This window comes from Elephas maximus, chromosome 2 (genome assembly GCF_024166365.1).
Source record: "Elephas maximus indicus isolate mEleMax1 chromosome 2, mEleMax1 primary haplotype, whole genome shotgun sequence".
Taxonomy (NCBI): Eukaryota; Metazoa; Chordata; class Mammalia; order Proboscidea; family Elephantidae; genus Elephas; species Elephas maximus.
The window spans coordinates 64,723,288-64,741,556 of record NC_064820.1 but is presented as its reverse complement, the minus strand read 5'-3'; the positions used below and the strand labels follow the sequence as shown (position 1 = coordinate 64,741,556).

The following is an 18,269-nucleotide window of genomic DNA, read 5'->3' as shown; positions in this document are numbered from 1 at the left end:
TAGAGGCCCAGCATTTTGCGTTATTTAGCCAGCAGATGGGGGAAGAATGAATGTAGGAGAGATAGTATGGGGATTTTACGGACCAGGACTGGGCATGGTATACATCATTTCTACTCACATTCCATTGGCTAGAACTGGTTACATAGCCCCACCAAATGCAGGGAGTACCTAGGAAATGTAGTACAGGTGTGTGTCAAAGAAGACAGAGAGAACATATGCACATTTGTGAATGCCATTCATCTTGGCCATGTGGTGGTACTTTAGCGGTTTGGACTTTGAGTCCAGTTGCTTCATCCAGCTAGAATGAGTACCACCACTTAGGTACTTCTACCACATGACCTGGTATTGCCAGCTGGCCTGATATGGGTCTGCTTGAACACCAAATAATTATCCCAAGACCCAAACTTCATTCCCTTCTTCCTGCATCTGAACCAAGGAGGAATTTTGAAGCATGTGGGCCAGAAACTCACAGGCAGATTAGATTTGTACAGGTGGGAACATCTTGGTTTGGGGATATTATGTTTTCAGACAGGTGAGTGCAGGCTGTCACATGGGATTACTTGTCACCTGGATTTCATGTAATTGGATTACAACTAGTTTCTCGTAAGAGGCACCTACTTTGTTTCTTGGTTATTCCCTATTATCATTGTTTATAATACTTATGACAGAGAATTCAGAAAACTAGAAAAGCTAGTATTGGTTATTCTAGCTGCCTGGAGCATTGAACTTCAGTCTCATTTTTACTAACAGAAATAGGTTCCAGATGATCTCTTTTCATTCCCCTCAAAGACAATCAATCCCTTTACTAACCTTTAACTTGACTATGTCCCTTGGGACTAAGCCAAAGAGAATTGTTATAATAGGACCAAGTTATAGTTGCTTGTCTTTCTGTGTGTGTGTGTATAAAAATATACATAGATATATAGCTTTATCTTTATATGGGCAACGTGTATCTCAATATTATAAATTTTGACTCATAAAAATACTCAATAAGAATCTAATTTTGTTTTTATGACTACTATTTCTATCCTTGCATTGCTAGGGATACAGATTAACATGCAAGAACTACCTAAAGAATCTAAAAGTAATTTATAGACAACATGACGTAAATGATACATAAATGATATGGAGTACAAAGCCAAAGACAGCTCGAAGTAAAGGAGCTTTGTCTTGCAGTCTTCCTTTGAGGAGATTAGTGTTAGGGTAAATCCTAAAACACGTTATCACATATAACAGGGGTGTGGTGTGGAACACGTGGCCCTTTCCCCTTAAATTCCAAAGAGGAGAAATTTTAACTGTTAAAAAACTTGTTTGGGTAAACAAAAGTGATAGCAATCGGTTAAGTAAGTTGTAATTTATAATTGTAATTCCCTCTTCTCTAGGACTGTGTGAAACAAGGTTGACAAGGTGAACTTTAAATCCAATAGAAGAGCTAGAAAAATCTAGAACTGTGGGCTGGGGGATGCTTATAACTAGCTGGTTGTGTCTTTGCTTTCTGAAGTGATAATTACATTCGGATCATTTTTTACTTTGGGACTTAATACAGGGCTGAAAAAAATCCAGCATAGGACCTCAAGATACTTGCACCAAACTGAAGTTCCTCAGCTGTTTTAAATTAAAACAAACGACTTCCAAATCCTCTTATCTCCTTGGCTTTCAAGTTTACAAGAACAGGTATTACTTTTGTCCACATTTGAGTCTGGCTTTATGCAGGTGGGAGAAATGAGTAGGCTTGGTAGAAAGTATAAAAAGAACATTGGGTCCTTTTTACCAAATTTGCACCACTGTGTGCCTGATTCTATGTAGTCTTCCTTCTTTATTTCCTTCCTTCCTTCCTTCCTTCCTTCCTTCCTTCCTTCCTTCCTTCCTTCCTTCCTTCCTTCCTTCCTTCCTTCCTTCCTTCCTTCCTTCCTTCCTTCCTTCCTTCCTTCCTTCCTCCCTCCCTCCCTCCCTCCCTCCCTCCCTCCCTCCCTCCCTCCCTCCCTCCCTCCCTCCCTCCCTTTATTCCATCTTTCCTTCTTTCCTTCCCTTCTTCCCTCCCTCCCCTTTCTCATGCAGTCACTACCATCTTCAGAAAATCAAAGACTCTGGAAACCTATTGTGATGGTCATGATTGTGTGTCAGCTTGGCTGGGCCATGATTCTCCATGTTTTGGCAGTTGTATAATGTTGTGATCACTTCCCTGTTGAAATTTGATACATGCTCATCCCCATGCTGTTATCTGCTGAGCGGTACTGGTGAGGGTGGGGCCTGTGGTGGCTCACTGCCCCCTCAGCCTTCATCTCTCCGCCCTCCTGGGCCTGCTTCTTCTTGCTTGCCTCTCGGTGCTTTTGGTTGTTCCAGGTCCTGCAGCTTGCTCCCGTTCATCTGGCCTCCGGCTCCTGGGACTTGGGCTGGTGGCTTTCCGGTGGTCTTGCCTGCCGATCTTGAGATTTGTTGATCTTTACAGCCTGCAGTGGCACTGCTTTCCAGACTGTCAATCCTGGGTTCGCAAGCCCCCACAGCTTCCTGCATCAGGAGATTCCTCTTTCCTGTGTCATGGACTTGGGATGTACAGCCTCTGGGGGCCTGCAGGAGCCACTTCCTTGATATAAATCTCTCTCTGGAGAACCCAGCCTAAGACACCCATTATGTATTAGCACCTTCGAGGCCAATATAAAACACAGAACATTATGGGTGCAAAGAGTGCTTTTCCTTCAAGACTGGAAGAAAGTTGGATTTAAATGAAAATAAACCTGATGTTTGAACTATTTCTGCCAGATGAGGTAATATTACAGTATATTATGCTGTAAAATTCTTGATGGTTTTTGAATCAGTGATGTAATAAAATAAGACTACACCAGATAATAGAAATACAGTCTGATGAAAGCATGAAAATTATGTATTTGTAAGCTCATCTTAAGGATCCCTAGTGGCACAGTGGTGAAGTGCTTGGCTGCTAACCAAAAAGTTGGAGGTTCAAACCCACTAGCTGCTCTGTGGGAGAAAGTGTGTCAGTCTACTTGCATAAAGATTTCAGCCTTGGAAACCCTATGGGGCAGTTCTACTCTGTCCTATAGGGTTGCTATGAGTTAGAATCGACTTGACAGTTTAAGCTCATTCTGCAAGGGGGAGAAGGTACTTACATTTATTAAATACCTTGGTTAAATGAATTACAGATGCATTCCATACCTTAAGATACAATGTTGTGATTATAAACATGGCTATAAGCAAGCATGGGTTTTGAAATCAGACTGAGGTGGGCTTAAATTATGGTACTATGACTTACTAACTGTACCACCGGTAAAAAAAATAAAGAGCAGTTGCTGTCCAGTCAGTTCCGACTTGTGGTGACACTGTGTGTTTTAGAGTAGAACTGTACTCATGTTTCAGAGACAGATCACCAGGACTTCCTTCCATGATGCCTCTAGGTAGGTTCAAGCCACCACCCTTTAGGTTAGTAGCCGAGTGCTTAAGTGTTTGAGCCACCCAAGGACTCCTACTTAAGAAATAACTTTATCTAGCCTCAGTTTCCTTGGCATGTAGATAAATATACATAAACAGTTAGCTCTTAGTGTTATACAATGGATTACCTATTTTTAAATAACTAGGATAATTAACAGATTTAACACAAGAACTATTATTATTTTTTTAATGAGTAGTCAGATACCTGAAAATCTCGGAGCACCTCACAGTCATTCTTGGGAATATAATTAAATATTGTACCTGGCTTGGGTAAATAAAAGAATTTGAGGTGATAGGATCCTTTTGCTTACAAGTACCTATGCCAATATGCAATATCTGTAGGGTTTGAATTGGGTAAAAAAAGAACCAGGAAGATTTGAGAAAGAATTCTGTCTTTCTGAGAATAATACAAATCACTCATCTTCTCTAGGCAGTGATCCAGAAATGCAGGCCACAAGGGAAGCAAGACAAAAAGAAGATGAAACGAGGTGGAACATAAGCAATACATTATTAGAGTACTTGAGACTGTCCAGACATACCCAGTTGGAGAAAAACTCTCCAGAAAGGTGTTGAGTGGTTTTCCACTTCTTCTACACTATTCCTGCAAGTTGGTGTGCAAATATATGTCTTTATAAAAGAGATACAATGTTGGATAATGGGAGCAAGCCAATTAATTGAGGTCAAGGTCTTCTACAGCTATCTTCTTTAGGTTCTTTTTGCCTTAGTTGTTCTATCTGTAAGATGAGAATAACGAAGATGCCACTTTCCTAGTGATATTTTGAGAACATGCCTAATTGTAGTTGTGTTGGCACCTTACTGATGTGCAGATGGCTCTAGCCTTGAATGGAGAACATCTTAAGGGAAGCAAAATAAGCAGAAACTCCTTCACTGGAATAAAAACACTCAACTAAAAAGAAATAGTTACTCTTGGAATTTTATTGTTGCATTGAAGTAGGTTAAAAGTTCCTTTAACATGATTTGCATTGAGAAATCTTCAGGTAGACAGTGATCATGGTCAGTGCCACACTTATCCAGCATCCTCCTCCTCGGGTGGGTGGGCCAGTGTTGGCAGAATAAACTGTGTATCTAAGGCGAGTATTCATGTAGGAAAGGTAGGAAATGTAACATCAAAATGACACCATTGGATTATAGCTTAGAGCAACTGTTGTTGTTGTAGTTAGTTGCCACTGAGTAGATTCTGACTCATTTCGACCTCACGTGTGCAGAGTAGAACTGCTTCATAGGGTTTTCAAGGCTGTGATCACCAAGCCTGTCTTCCAAGGTGTCTCTGGGTGGGTTCAAACTGCCAACTTTTCTACTAGTAGTCAAGTGCTTAACTGTTTGTGCCATCCAGGGACTCGCTAGAACAAATGTAGGGGAAAGAAAAATACATTTCTGATTATAGGGTTTGTCTTTTCACATTTTCCTTCATTTAAGCCTAGTTTTTAATTCCCTAACTGGGTTAACATAGAGATGATCTTGAATATCTCCATCTTATTCTTTCAGAGTCAAATGGTTTGGATTTGACTTAAATATTCAGAAATAATGTTAAAATTTGAAATTTCTTGCTTTTGATATGAATTGAATGCTCCCATTAAAAAAAGTCCCTTTTGTATAAGAATACTTTCTATGTTGCAATGCCTTTGTTTTGTATAATAATTGCAATAAAAATGATGATGAAAATAGTTAATGTTTATTTAGCACTTTCCCTTTTGATTAATTTAACTTTCTTCTAGTTACCTCTTACAGCTCTGTTAATGAGATATGTGAAAGATCAGGACAGTTCTGGACCTTAAATAACTTTGCTTTCTATTAAGCTAGTTTTTCAGTCCATTTCTCTATCAAAATCATAACCTATTTTGAGTCTAGCTATATGTGCAGATAGATTTTCACAGTGAATGGAAAATGAACTCTTCTGGAAATTCTATTTCCTCTTTTTAGCTACTAAAATTATGCCATTATTAGTTTTATTACAACATGAGTAGCGCAAATGGTTATCATGCTCAGCTGCTAACCGAAAGGTTGGAGGTTTGAGTCAACCCAGAGGTACCTCAGAAGACAGGCCTGTTGACTTCTGAAAAAAATCAGCCATTTTGAAAACACTATGGAGCACAGTTGTACTCTGCCATACATGGGGTCACCATGAGTTGGAATCAACTCGACAGCAGATTGTAAGAATCATTGTGATTCAAAAAAGTTAATATAACTGAATTTATCTGATTCCTTGTTAGTATGATAAAGTTGGCCAAATCTGCTGCAAAGGACCTCTTTAAAGTGTTGAAAAGCAAAGATGTCACCTTGAAGACTAAGGTGCGCCTGACCCAAGCCATGGTATTTTCAATTGCATCATATGCATGTGAAAGCTGGACAACGAATAAGGAAGACAGAAGAATTGATGCCTTTGAATTGCGGTGTTGGCAAAGAATATTGAATATACCATGGGCTGCCAGAAGAATGAATATATCTGTCTTGGAAGAAGTACAACCAGAATGCTCCTTAGAAGCAAGGATGGCAAGACTGCATCTTACATACTTTGGACATGTGTCAGGAGGGATCAGCCCCTGGAGAAGGACATCATGCTTGGTAAAGTACAGGGTCAGCAGAAAAGAGGAAGACCTTTAACGAGAAGGATTGACACAGTGGCTGCAACAATGAGCTCAAGCATAACGACAATTGTAAGGATGGCGCAGGACTGGGCAGCGTTTCGTTCTGTGGTATATAGGGCCGCTAAGAGTTGGAACTGACATGGTGGCACCTAACAGCAACAGCAACGTGATAAAATAGTTAATAGTTCATTTTCTGGAACTAAACTGTCTGAGTTCACATATTAGTTCTTTCGCTTCCAAACCAAACCCACTGCCATTGAGTTGATTCTGACTCATAGCAACCATATAGGACAGAGTAGAACTGCCTCATAGAGTTTCCAAGGAGCACCTGGTGGATTTGAACTGCCAACTTCTTGGTTAACAGCTGTTGCACTTAACCACTACGCCACCAGGGTATCACTTACTAGCTGCAAAATTGACCTTAGGCAAATTATTCATCTTTCTGAGCTCAGTTTTCTCATATGCAAAATGGGGATGATAATAGTACCTATCTCATATGATTTTGGAGAAGAGTAAATGAGTTCATATGTGCAAAGTAGTAAGCATGGTGCCTCTCCCGTAAGTGCCATATGCATTTTTTAATTTTAATATTTTAATTAATTTAACATTTATTTAAAAAAATTTTAATTTAATTGTGATGAAATACAAGTAACAGAATGTTTGCCATTTTAAAACATAAAATTCAGTGACCTTAATTTCTTTCACCATGTGTGCTACCATAACCACTACCCATTTATTTCCAAAAGTTTTACATCATCCCAAACAGAGGCTCAGCCATAACTCCCTCTCTCCCCTCCCCCCAGCTCCTGGTAACTACTAATAAGCTTTTGTCTCTATGAAGGTGCCTGTTCTAGTTATTTCATGTAAGTGGGATCCTACAACATTTGTCCTTTTGATCCCACAACATTTGACTTATTTCACTCAGCGTGACATGTGTTTTTAAATAAGTAAGGACGTCTGATGCTTATAGCCATCACGGTACCAGACAGCATGTACCAAGGCCGGGAGGCAATGCCTGCAGCGGTCAAGCACTCATACCTTTGATGGTTCTGTCACTTAGTAGCTGTGTGAGCTTTGGCAGGTTGTTTAACCTGAGACTCACTTTCCTCATGGTAAAACAGGGAAGATAGTCGTAGTGTCTACTTATGGTTATAAATGTAAATGAGATGATTGTTGTAAAGCACTTGGAGTCACGCGTTTCACTCACTCTACACTGGATGGGCAGAGAATCTGTAGGTCCTTAATGTGGATTTTAACTAATCTGATCTTCCTCCTGAGTAAACTCCTGTTGATTACCAGAAACAATTAATTATCTGTCCAAGTTGCTTTAAATCTTAGTTAGATCTACTGATATTAGATAATGCTCTGTCTCTCTAGGAAAAACATGCTCAGACTTTCAGAATCTTCAGTGTTCTAGCCTTTTCTGGGCCTCTCTCCAAGATGGTGTCCTGTGTATGTGGGGGAACAGGCTGGCCCTAGGTGGCCTTTTAAAGGTTGAGAAGAGTCTGGATCCTTAGGCATGGTGTTCACTGGCTCCACTTGGCCTTCCAGTTGCCCTCCCAGTTGCTACTTGGCCTACTGGTGTTCTTGGCTAAGATCTGAGCTGATGTAACGTGGAATTTGATGTTTTGGGGATTGGTTAGGGACTAGAAGCCTCCCTGGCTCTCTGGGCATTCATCATCTCACTCTCAGTGGCATCATAGACCCTCTGTCCTTTCTAGAGACAGAGGCTGGATGCCCCTTGCATGAACTGTCCACATCCAGCCTTTGCTGGGGTACTACCTCACCTCTTACTGGGCAGGCTCAACTACTTTCTAATCTTCTCTCTCAGGGAGCTGTGAATCTCCTGAGTTCCATCCACCGCAACGGTTCCCACAGGGAAGCAAGAGTTACTCAGAAAACAAAAACCTTAGAGGTCTCCCTCTGTCTAACTGCCTCCAAATATCCTCTGAGAGTTCATCTCAAGGGTCCGGAGCAAGAGTAGGTGTCTTAGTCATCTAGCGCTGCTTATAACAGAAATACCACAAATGGATGGCTTTAACAGAGAGAAGTTTATTTCCTCACAGTAAAGTTGGCTAAAAGTCCAAATTCAGGGTGTCAGCTCCAGGGGAAGCCTTTCTCTCTCTGTCGGCTCTGGAGAAAGGTCTGTCTCCTTAATCTTTCCCTAGACTAGGAGCTTCTCTGCGCAGGAACCCTGGGTCTAAAGAACGCGCTCTGCTCCTGGTGCTTTTTTCTCGGTGGTCTGAGGTCCCCAACCCTACTTGCTTCCCTTTCCTTTTATCCCTTGAGAGATAAAATATGGTGCAGGCCACACCGCAGGGAAACTCTCTTTACCTTGGATCAGGGAGGTGACCTGAGTAATGATGCTGTTACAATCCCACCCTAACCCTCTCAACATACAATTACAATCACAAAATGGAGGACGACCACACAATACTGGGAATCATGGCCTAACCAAGTTGCTACACACATTTTGGGGGGGACATAATTCAGTCCAAGACAGTAGGATCAGAAATCTCTCACCCCTCTGGCTTGCCCATACATACATAGCACTCCTTAAGGCACACACACACATCTGACCATTTTGCTCTTTCCCCTGCTTTTTCTTCTCAAAGTCCCTGGGATGAGGAGGAGAAACAGTTCTACCCATGCTCTTCTAGGCCACGCCTCCACTTTACTCTGAGAGAACTCTTTGGGTCGAGTACTTCTGATTCATGAAAGGTGATAAAGGCCTTTAAAAATTCTTTCTCAACATAATAGATTAGTAGGACTTACAAAAGTCCTATTTTGAATGTCAGTGCTTAATATTAACACCTTCTTTCTCTTTTTGTCCTAAGGATGTTTTATACTTAGAAAAGCAAGGTAAGTGAACAGCACACTATTGTCTAAAATATTAATCCACAGTAAGCACATAATCAATATAATCTTTATAATTGTGATGATGATTATTAAATAACTGTTAGTACAGGATAGTTGCCATTTAAATTGAGTTTGTCCTTGAATAGCTTATAGTCTGAGAAAATAAGAGACTGAAGACATTTTATAATTTACAGAGCACTTCTTCCCATTTCTTTCTCATCTTTCTCAGGTGTTTCTGGCCATGGAACAAAGAAAAAAAAAAAATTCTGTGATTTTTCTTGTCTTGGGGCTTTTGTAATTGATCTTCCATCACCTGAAACCCTCTTCCCTATATCTTCTCCCAGTTGACTCCTTATTTTCAGGATCGACCTTAAATTCCACCGCCTCACTTATTTTCTTAGCCTTCTTTGGTCACCTTAATTTTTTTTCTTTGGTCACCTTACAGTCATCCCCACTTCCAGTTACTGTCTATTGCATTACCATCTTTATTTCCTTTTATGCGTAAGTCACACTTTGAAGTTGTCTTGTTTCTGAAAAATGTCTGCACATTTATTGTCTATCTCCCCTGCTAGAATGTAAGCTTCAAGAGGGCAGGGGCTATGTTGTCTTATTTGTCATTGCACCCCCAGAGCTTAGCAAAAGGCCTACTGCAGAAAAGAGCTCGATAAGTAGTTATTAAATATATGAATAACTGATTGAGTATTATCTTATTTCAGGTGTAAGGAACCATTATTATCATTAACACTGCTGATACGGATGTGCGTGGAACAAACATACCTTGTATTAGCATATAATTATTTTCAATTTTTGTTATGTACAATGTAGAGGTGGGAATGGATCTCCCTATCTTTATTGGTTTGTCCTGTGGTTGTGGTGGTGGTAGGGCTAGCACTGTCTTCAAAACAAGAGAAGTTCTTTGAAGGCCGGCATCATGGCTCATATTTTTCTTAAATCCCTTATGAAATTTAGTTGCTCAATATGCACATATCAGGGATTATTGATGGCAGGAGTGAGGGGAGGGCATATATTAGAGAGGAAGTTCAGGTCATCAATTTCTCCATGATTAAACTAGGAAGGCTTACCAGAGAGATCAGAATTCCAGAAACTTATCTGATTGATAGAAGGAAAGACATCCTTCTAAAGGAACAGTGGTTGTCAAGTTGTGAGCTGAAGAGCCTCAGAGGTTTGGCAGCCATTGCCTATGCTGAAGTTTTCTTTAAACAAAGGGCTTGGGCTACAAACATTTGGAAACTACTCATTTAAACATTGGAGCCTCCACAGAGAAAGATTAGAGGTGAACCTATGGAGCAAGAGGATTGCTCCAGAGACTACTGCTGTGCAACACATTACCTCCAAATTCAGCAGCTGAGAACAACCATTCTATTATGCCCATGCAGGTGCCTGTGGGGCAAGGATTCAGGGAGGGCGTGGTGGGATATGTTGGCTGTGCTCCAGCTGCAAAGACTTGAAGGCTAGGGTGACCTAATACTGGGGCTGGGGTCACTGGAAGACTCTTTTGCTCACCTGTGGCTTGGCTTCCTTATAGCCTGGTGGTCTCAGGATTGTTGGCATTGTATGTGGAGCTCAGGCCTCCAAGCTAAGTGTTCCAGCAAAAAAGACAGAAGTTGCATTGCCTTTCATGCTGAAGCTTGGGAACCATAAAGCCTTACTTCTACGTATTCTCTTGGTTGCAGCAGTCACAAAGCCCACCGAGATTCAAAGGGAGGGGACATAGACCCCCTGCCTTTTGGTGGTAGGAATAGCTAAGAGTTTTGGCACCATGCTTTAAGCGCCTACCAAAAAAAAAAAAAAAGCCAAACCCAGTAGACTCCAACTTATATAGACTCCAACTTATAGCAACCTATAGACAGGGTAGAACTGCCCCATAAGATTTCCAAGGCTGTAATCTTTTTGGAAGCCAACTGCTGTATCTTTCTCCTGCGAAGTGGCTGATGGTTTTGAACTGTCAACCTTTTGGTTAGCAGCTAAGCACTTAACCACTATACCATCAAGGCTCCTTTTTAAAACTTCTACAAGGATAAAATTAGTAAGTTGATGGGAGGGTTGGGCCTTGTAGTACTTTGGAAGAGTAGATAGGTCTCATAGTACAGTGATGTCAGGCACCATGAGGCGAAGTTGCTTGTTTAATTTTAGGTGGGTTCAAAGTAGATCCTGGCAGCTCATATTTGACCTTGTTTAATTTTGATCTGTTAACTGGGCATTAGAACTCTGTACAAGGAAATTTAGGGCTGAATTATCGTAGTAAACAAATTATATGCAATATAAACACAGATTTTGCTACAGTTGTGAGTTGAACTTACCTTTTCCCGGTCTGTGGTATCCTAGCAAGAGAATTGCAGCAGGTAGATGATAATATAAACATTATATTCCCTGGGTGGCTTTCAAAGGAAGGAGACAATTGACTCTTTGTTATGTATTCACTGAAAGCATTTTTTTTTTTCTCTTGAAAAATGATTTGGGATTCTTGCCTTAGAAATGTCTATTCAATACCTAGGTACCTTAGCTAAAATAGGCCACTTATCTCATGAACCAAAGGTTAAAAATATAGTCTTAAAGCATTATATTAATTTCCAAGATTGCTTTCTAAATACCATGGCTGACAAACTTTTAGTGGTTATTCAATCTTAATGGAGATGGTGGAAAACTAAGGTTAGGGCTGAATTTTCTGTTTATGTTTATGGCTTCCTTCTCTTCTGGGTTGATTTGTACTCATTTTTCCTTGCATATTTTTCATATCTCAGAGTTCATGAAGGTAATTTCTAAATAAGCTTCTTTTATAATTTGTCCTCAACTCCAGAGATTCTGTTGAATGAAGTCTGTGAAATATGGTTGTGATACCCCTGGATGAAATAATGTATTATATAACGTAAAGGGATCTTGTAATTTATCATGAAAATTGGGAACTTTCAAGAATAAAAAAAAAGAATGATGTTAATAATTATGCCAGGGCAAAAGTGGGCAAACTGGGCCATACGGTTCCTCTACTCAGAGCCCCCTGGACAGGAACAAGCCTTGTGAATGTTCTGCTCCGTTAGGAGTGCTGCTTGGCCCCCAACTCTGGGCTGAGTAGTTCACCAGTGGTCACTCAGTTCAGTTCTCTCTTAATAGCAAATCCTGCAGAAGAACTTTAGGATTTTACAGTTGAGAAAAATGGAGCCAACACTAGGAATGAGAACTATAAGGCCTAATTACAAACAACATCTGTAGATAAAATAGACCAGGTTTTAGATATTACTTTCCAGCTCCCAGATTGGAACTTACCTGTAAACAGAAACATCAGGCCATGATATTCCTTGTGAAACCCCCTGAAATCCACCCTGAGCCTGCAATTGGCAGAAAGTTACTGTTTAACAATGACAAGCCCTGGACAACCACAACGCCTTTCTAACATTGTCCCTGAGGCCTGTGAAGCTACATCTTTGTTGCCTGTAAACTGCAAAACATTCACCTACAGTCTGAAGAAGAAGGGTGCAACACTTCTCATTTTAGATAAAGAAAACTTTATTATTATTTTATAAAAGGGAGAATCGCATTAGCATGATGGAGGAACCATTCTTTGAAACATCTGTAGATTGGATGAAACCAGAGTCTGGTAGAGCATCAAGGTACTTCAAAAAAGCAAAACAAATTTCTTTCTCCACAATCTTTTTTCATACCCACCGTTTCTATAAAATCTAAAAAAAAACTCCCGGTAATGACATACATAATTCAAAAGTGCTTTCTCTTTATAGGGCAGGGTAGCTATTCCAGCCAATGTGAAAGCACAAGGTCATGTCAGGGCCGGACTCTTAGCCCTCATTTTTCCTCCAGAAGAGTCAAAGGGGCATTTGACATGTGTACTTCCACTGGGCTAGGAAAAAATTAATTTGGTATAAAATGCTTATTCTCCAGATTCAGATAGCTTAGAAGATAGATGACAAACATACTGAGTCAGGAGCATCAGGACTCGCATGGAAAGCCCAAAGCAATCAAGTCCCCACAGGCAGGAGAAACATGAAATTGAATGATGAGTTAGGACAGGAGAAATTTCAGGTCAGTAAGACTGGAGCAACTTGTTAAAAGTCGTATCTCATTAAGGAACAGGAATAAGGACTTGGACTGGAATATTTAGCATGAAAAAAATGGAAAATGAATTTTCAAAGTATGCATTTAGTATAAAATTCTTATTTGTAAAAAAAAAAAAAATTGGTTAATTACTTTTACCCCCCAACAAACAGATTATATCTGCCAATCTAGGCCATGTGTTCAGCAGAACAGAATGATCTCAGAGACCAGGCAGAGTGCTTTGGGCTTGGGTTTAATTTTCGCCTCTCTCAGTCTGATGTATCACTCACTTATTTCCCTTTTTCAAAGGTTCTAGAATCTATTTCATCTGAGAGATTAAAAACTCAGTGTGCCAGTAAAAAACACCCGAGTTTGTATGTCCTTTTTAATCACTTGACTTGTCAGTGCATCCCCCAGCTGAATTTTATGTGCATGTTTATCTCACTGGTGTCGTGTTTAAAGCCTGCTTCCAGGGCAGTGTAGCTGCATCTATTTGTGCAGATTATTCACTGCACACGTGTATTTGGTTGCAGGGGGCTGGTGAGAGCTGGAAATCAGCCATACTCTGCTTGCCAAGTGGTGTGATATGATGTGGGTCTGTGTCAACCCAGAGGAAATAACACCTTTTTCTATATTGCACAAAAGTGTCATATAGGCTAGCAAGTGGCCCAGGCTGCCCTTGAGGTCTCTGGCGTTATGGCCACCCTGTCATGTGCCTGGTAGAAATAAGGAAATACATAAAACCAAATATTATTAGTGTCTCCCGGGGTGGGAGGAAGGGAAATAGGGTGTTTTTGCTTAGGGGGCATTACTTGTGTTAATGATGGTGGAAGGATTTGGAAAAGGATAGGGGGAATTGTTGCACAACTTGAAGAATGTAATTAATGTCACTGAATTATACATGTAGAAATTGTTGAGTTGGCTATGTTTCATTATGTATATTATTACCACAATAAAAAAAATAGGGATTAAGAGAATGAAAAGACAAGCCACAGATGGAAAAATATTTGCAAAATGCATAGTTGATAAGGGACTTGTATCCAAAATGTATAAAGAACTCGTAACACTCAACGATAAGAACACAAATAATCCAGCCTGGGAAAAGATATGAACACACACCTCACCAGTGAAGATACACAGAGGGTACACGAGCATATGAAAATATGCTCAACATTGTGCGTCATTAAACCAAAACTGTCACGTTGATTTAAACTCATAGAGAATTGCAGATTAAAACTATAGTGAAATACCACTCTACACGTATTAAAAGCCAAAACAAAACCCATTGCCATCAAGTCAATTCCAACTCACGGCAACCCTATAGGACAGAATAGAATTGCACCATAGGGTTTCCAAGGAATGGCTGGTGGATTCAAACCACCGGCCTCTTGGTTAGCAGCCGAACTCTTAACCACTGCACCACGGGATTCTACACACATGTTAAACCCAAACTCATTGCTGTCGAGTTGATTCTGACTCATAGCAGCCCTATAGGACAGAGCAGAACTGCCCCATAGAGTTTCCAAGGAGGTCCTGGTGGATTCAAACTGCCGACCTTTTGGTTAGCAGACGCAACTCTTAACCTACACCACCAGGGTTTCCCTACACACATATTAGAATGGCTAAAACCCAAAACAATGACAGTATATCACATGCAGGTGAGGATATGGAGTGCATGAACTCTCACTGCTGGTGGGAATGCAAATTTGGTACAGCCCTTTTGGAGACAGTTTGTCACTTTCTCACAAAGCTAAACACAGGCTTACCATATGATCTAGCAATTGCTTTCTTTGGTTTTTACTCAAATAAGATGAGCACAGAAACTGGCACAAGAATATTTATAGCAGCTTTATTCATAATTGCCCCAAATTGGAAGCAACCAAGATGTTATTCAATAGGTGAATGGATAAACAAACTGTGGTATATCCATACAATGAAGTTTAAATCAGTGATAAAAGTAATGAGCTGTCAAGCAGCCATTTAAGATGCATCATTTGCTCTCAACCCACCTGGGGCAAAGGAGAATGAAGAACATCAAAGACACAAGGTAAATATGAGCCCAAAAAACAGAAAGGGCCACATAAACCAGAGACTCCATCAGCCTGAGACCGGAAGAACTAGATGGTGTCTGGCTACCACCAATGACTACACTGACAGGGAACACAACAGAGAATCCCTAATGGAGTAAGAGAACAGTGGTGTGGTATGCAGACCTCAAATTCTCATAAAAAGACCAGACTTAATGATCTGAGACCAGAGGGACCCCAGAGGACATGACCCCAGACCCTCTGTTAGCCCAAGACTGGAACCATTCCTGAAGCTGGCTCTTCAGACAGGGATTGGACTGGACTATAAGACAGAAAATGATATTGATGAGGAATGTGCTTCTTGGCTCAAGCAGACCCATGAGACTATGTGGGCAGCTTCTGCCTGGAGGCGAGATGAGACAGAGAGAGACAGGAGCTGGTTGAATGGACACAGGGGATACAGGGTGGAGAGGAGGAGTGTGCTGTCGCATTAGGGGGAGAGCAGTTAGGGTTACATTGCAAGGTGTATATGAGAGACTGACTTGAATTGTAAACTTTCACTTAAAACACAATAAATTAAATACATGGAGGAAACTTAAATACATATTACTAAGTGAAAAAAGTTAGTCTGAAAAGGCTACAACTCTATGACATTCTGGAAAAGATAAAACTATAGAGACAGTAGAAAGATCAGTGCTTGTGAGGGTTTCAGAAGAAGGGGAGGAGGGGCATTTTAAGGGTAGTGAAACTATTCTGTATGATACTGCAATGGTGGGTGTAAGAGTTTATGCACTTATCAAAAACCATAGAACTGTACAACACAAAGAGTAAATGCTAATATAAATTATAGACTTTAGTTAATAATCATGTATCAGTATTGGTTTATCAGTTGTAACAAATGTATCACAGAAATGTAAGATATTAATAATAGGAGAAACTGTCGATATGGTGTAAGGTGTATGAGAACTCTGTACTCTGTGCAATTTTTCTGTAAAATGAAAACTCTGAAGAATAAAGTGTATTAAGGAAAAAAAAAACAATGGGAGTGGTAGGGACTTGGCAAACTGAGCGTTTCCTACCATTTAGCTTCAGGAAGCCTGGTAGTATAGTGGTTAAGAAGCTTGGCTGCTAACCAAAAGGCCAGCAGTTCAAATCCATCAGCTGCTCCTTGGAAACTCTTGGAAGTTCTACTCTGTCCTACAGGGTCCTTTCGAGTTGGAATCACCTTGACAGCAATGGGTTTGGGTTTTTTTTTTTTTTTGTTAACCTCAGGGGACTGTTGCCTTGCAGAAAGGTAAACGTGTAGCCCCAGGGGCTCCAGATACATATATATATATTTCCCCTCAAAAACAAGGTGGAAATCAAGATGTGAAATCTCCTGATATTTAAATATTGACAGCCAATTTGAAATTGTTAAAAAAAAAATACTATGCCCAACATTGTGAAGCTCGTCCCAAGTTGTTACATGCCAAAGATGGGAAATACGTTAGTTGCATTAGCTGTTTGGGTTGTTGATTTATAATCTGTGCTCTGTGGTATATGCCTTCAGAAATGTATTCTTATGTTACTTTATAGTTGAGTGGAAGGCTTCTCTACTTTTAATTGAATTTAAAGTAGAGGTATCGATCATTCTTCCCTCTATCTTTTGGAGCCTAAGTTATATTACTTGAATTATACAGAATAAACATCATTGGTTGGTTGTTTAAACAAAAAATCATTAGCCCAAGTGCTTCCTGATTATCTGAAGTGAGTCTGTTATGACTTTGAAACATAGTCTCCCATAGGTTTACAAAGGGGTTTAGGGCTGGCAGCCAAAAGACTAGGGTGGGAAAGAAACTCACATACTTACTTCTTGGGAATGAGACTACTCTGTGTATATCGGTTTCAAGGGCAGGGATTTAATTAAGCAAGGTACTTTAATCTACATTTCTAAGGAGAAATAGGAAACTTCTTGGCAGAAATGCCACCTAATTTACCGTCTGATTTACCAGTGGCATTCTGCCAAGTTGAAAGCTAATTTCAGCAAATTTTAATCAAGCTAACATCTCACAAAAACTGGCACAAAGTTTATAAATTTTATTTTTTTGTTAAAAAAAAAAAATGACGTTTCAGTGATTCCATGGCAGAAACCTTTTAATGAAAAACTACTAGGATCAAGATGAAATTTGTCACAAAATTCAATAATATTTTATATTGTATAATATATTTGACATACAAACGATTAACCATTTTACAATATAGCTGGTATTTTTCTAACACCTTCCTAAGAAAATTCTTTTAGGGCACATGCAAAGCTAGACCAGTGACGAAAAAGCACACGGCCTCCCCCTCCACCCTCCACACAGCAGCTGACAGTTATCTTCTGATAGATCCTGTATGGATAACACATCGTGCTGGCAGAGGTTTGTAAGTAAGAAATCCAGGAAGTAGATCAAGAAGACACTCCAGTTTGTGAGGCATTTCTGAAAAGTTAGGTGCATACTCCTCCTGGGTCTGTCGGGTACTGGCAAGTGTGAGCCTTAGAGTCCTGATGAGAACCCAAAACTCAGGTGTCTTCTGCTCTAGACTCAAGGAAGATCCCCGTGCCTTCAAAATTTCAGGTTGGTAGAACTGGCATTTTATTATAAAGTTAAGAAGTTTGACCACTTTTGTTGAACTTTTGGACTGCCATTTGCCTGCCTACAACTTAATATCACCTTCCTGCTTAACAGCCTTCAGGAGCTTCTTATTGGATTTGGAATAAAACCCAAGATCTTTACCTTGAACTAGATGGTCCTTCTTGTGTTGGCCCATCCTTCTTCTGTAACTTCGTCTCCAGTTATGTGGGCTTGTTTTTTAAATAGGCTAAGCTCTTTCTCATTTCAGACTCTTTGTTGCACCTGTTGGTTGTTTTCTCTAGCTTGTCCTTTCCCCAGGTCTTTGGCTTCCTATTATTTGGGCATCAACTCAAATATGACCTCCAAAGAGAAGTCTCTTCTAGAGACCTCATCTCTACCATCACTCTATCCTATCACCCTGTTTTATTTTCTTCATGGCGATTATTTAAACTAATCTTATTTGTTATTTGCCTTCTCTGTTAAAATATAAGCCTCATGATAGTAGGACCTTCTCTGTTGTATTTATTGCTATGTTTTCAGAACACAGGACAGTACCTGGCATGAAGTTGGTGCTCAGAAGTGTTTGCTGGATGAATTACAATTTGCCCCATCCAGTGGCATTATCTGCAGTTTGTTTTACTCTTGAGTGTGATCCAAAACAAACAAACCTG

General features: G+C 40.1%; 1 protein-coding gene across 4 annotated transcripts in view; it reads left to right on the top strand.

The window, feature by feature from the left end:
• Window positions 1–18,269, top strand: part of PDE4D (phosphodiesterase 4D) — a 1,645,162-nt gene that overhangs the window by 71,309 nt on the left and 1,555,584 nt on the right. For 2 of the 4 annotated variants that reach the window (XM_049857493.1, XM_049857479.1), the window contains one exon: window positions 1,547–1,674. The exons of the other annotated variants lie outside the window; for them this stretch is intronic. The gene's annotated coding sequence lies outside the window, so the exon portion shown is untranslated. The remainder of the gene's footprint in view (window positions 1–1,546; window positions 1,675–18,269) is intronic. 4 annotated transcript variants of the gene reach the window in all.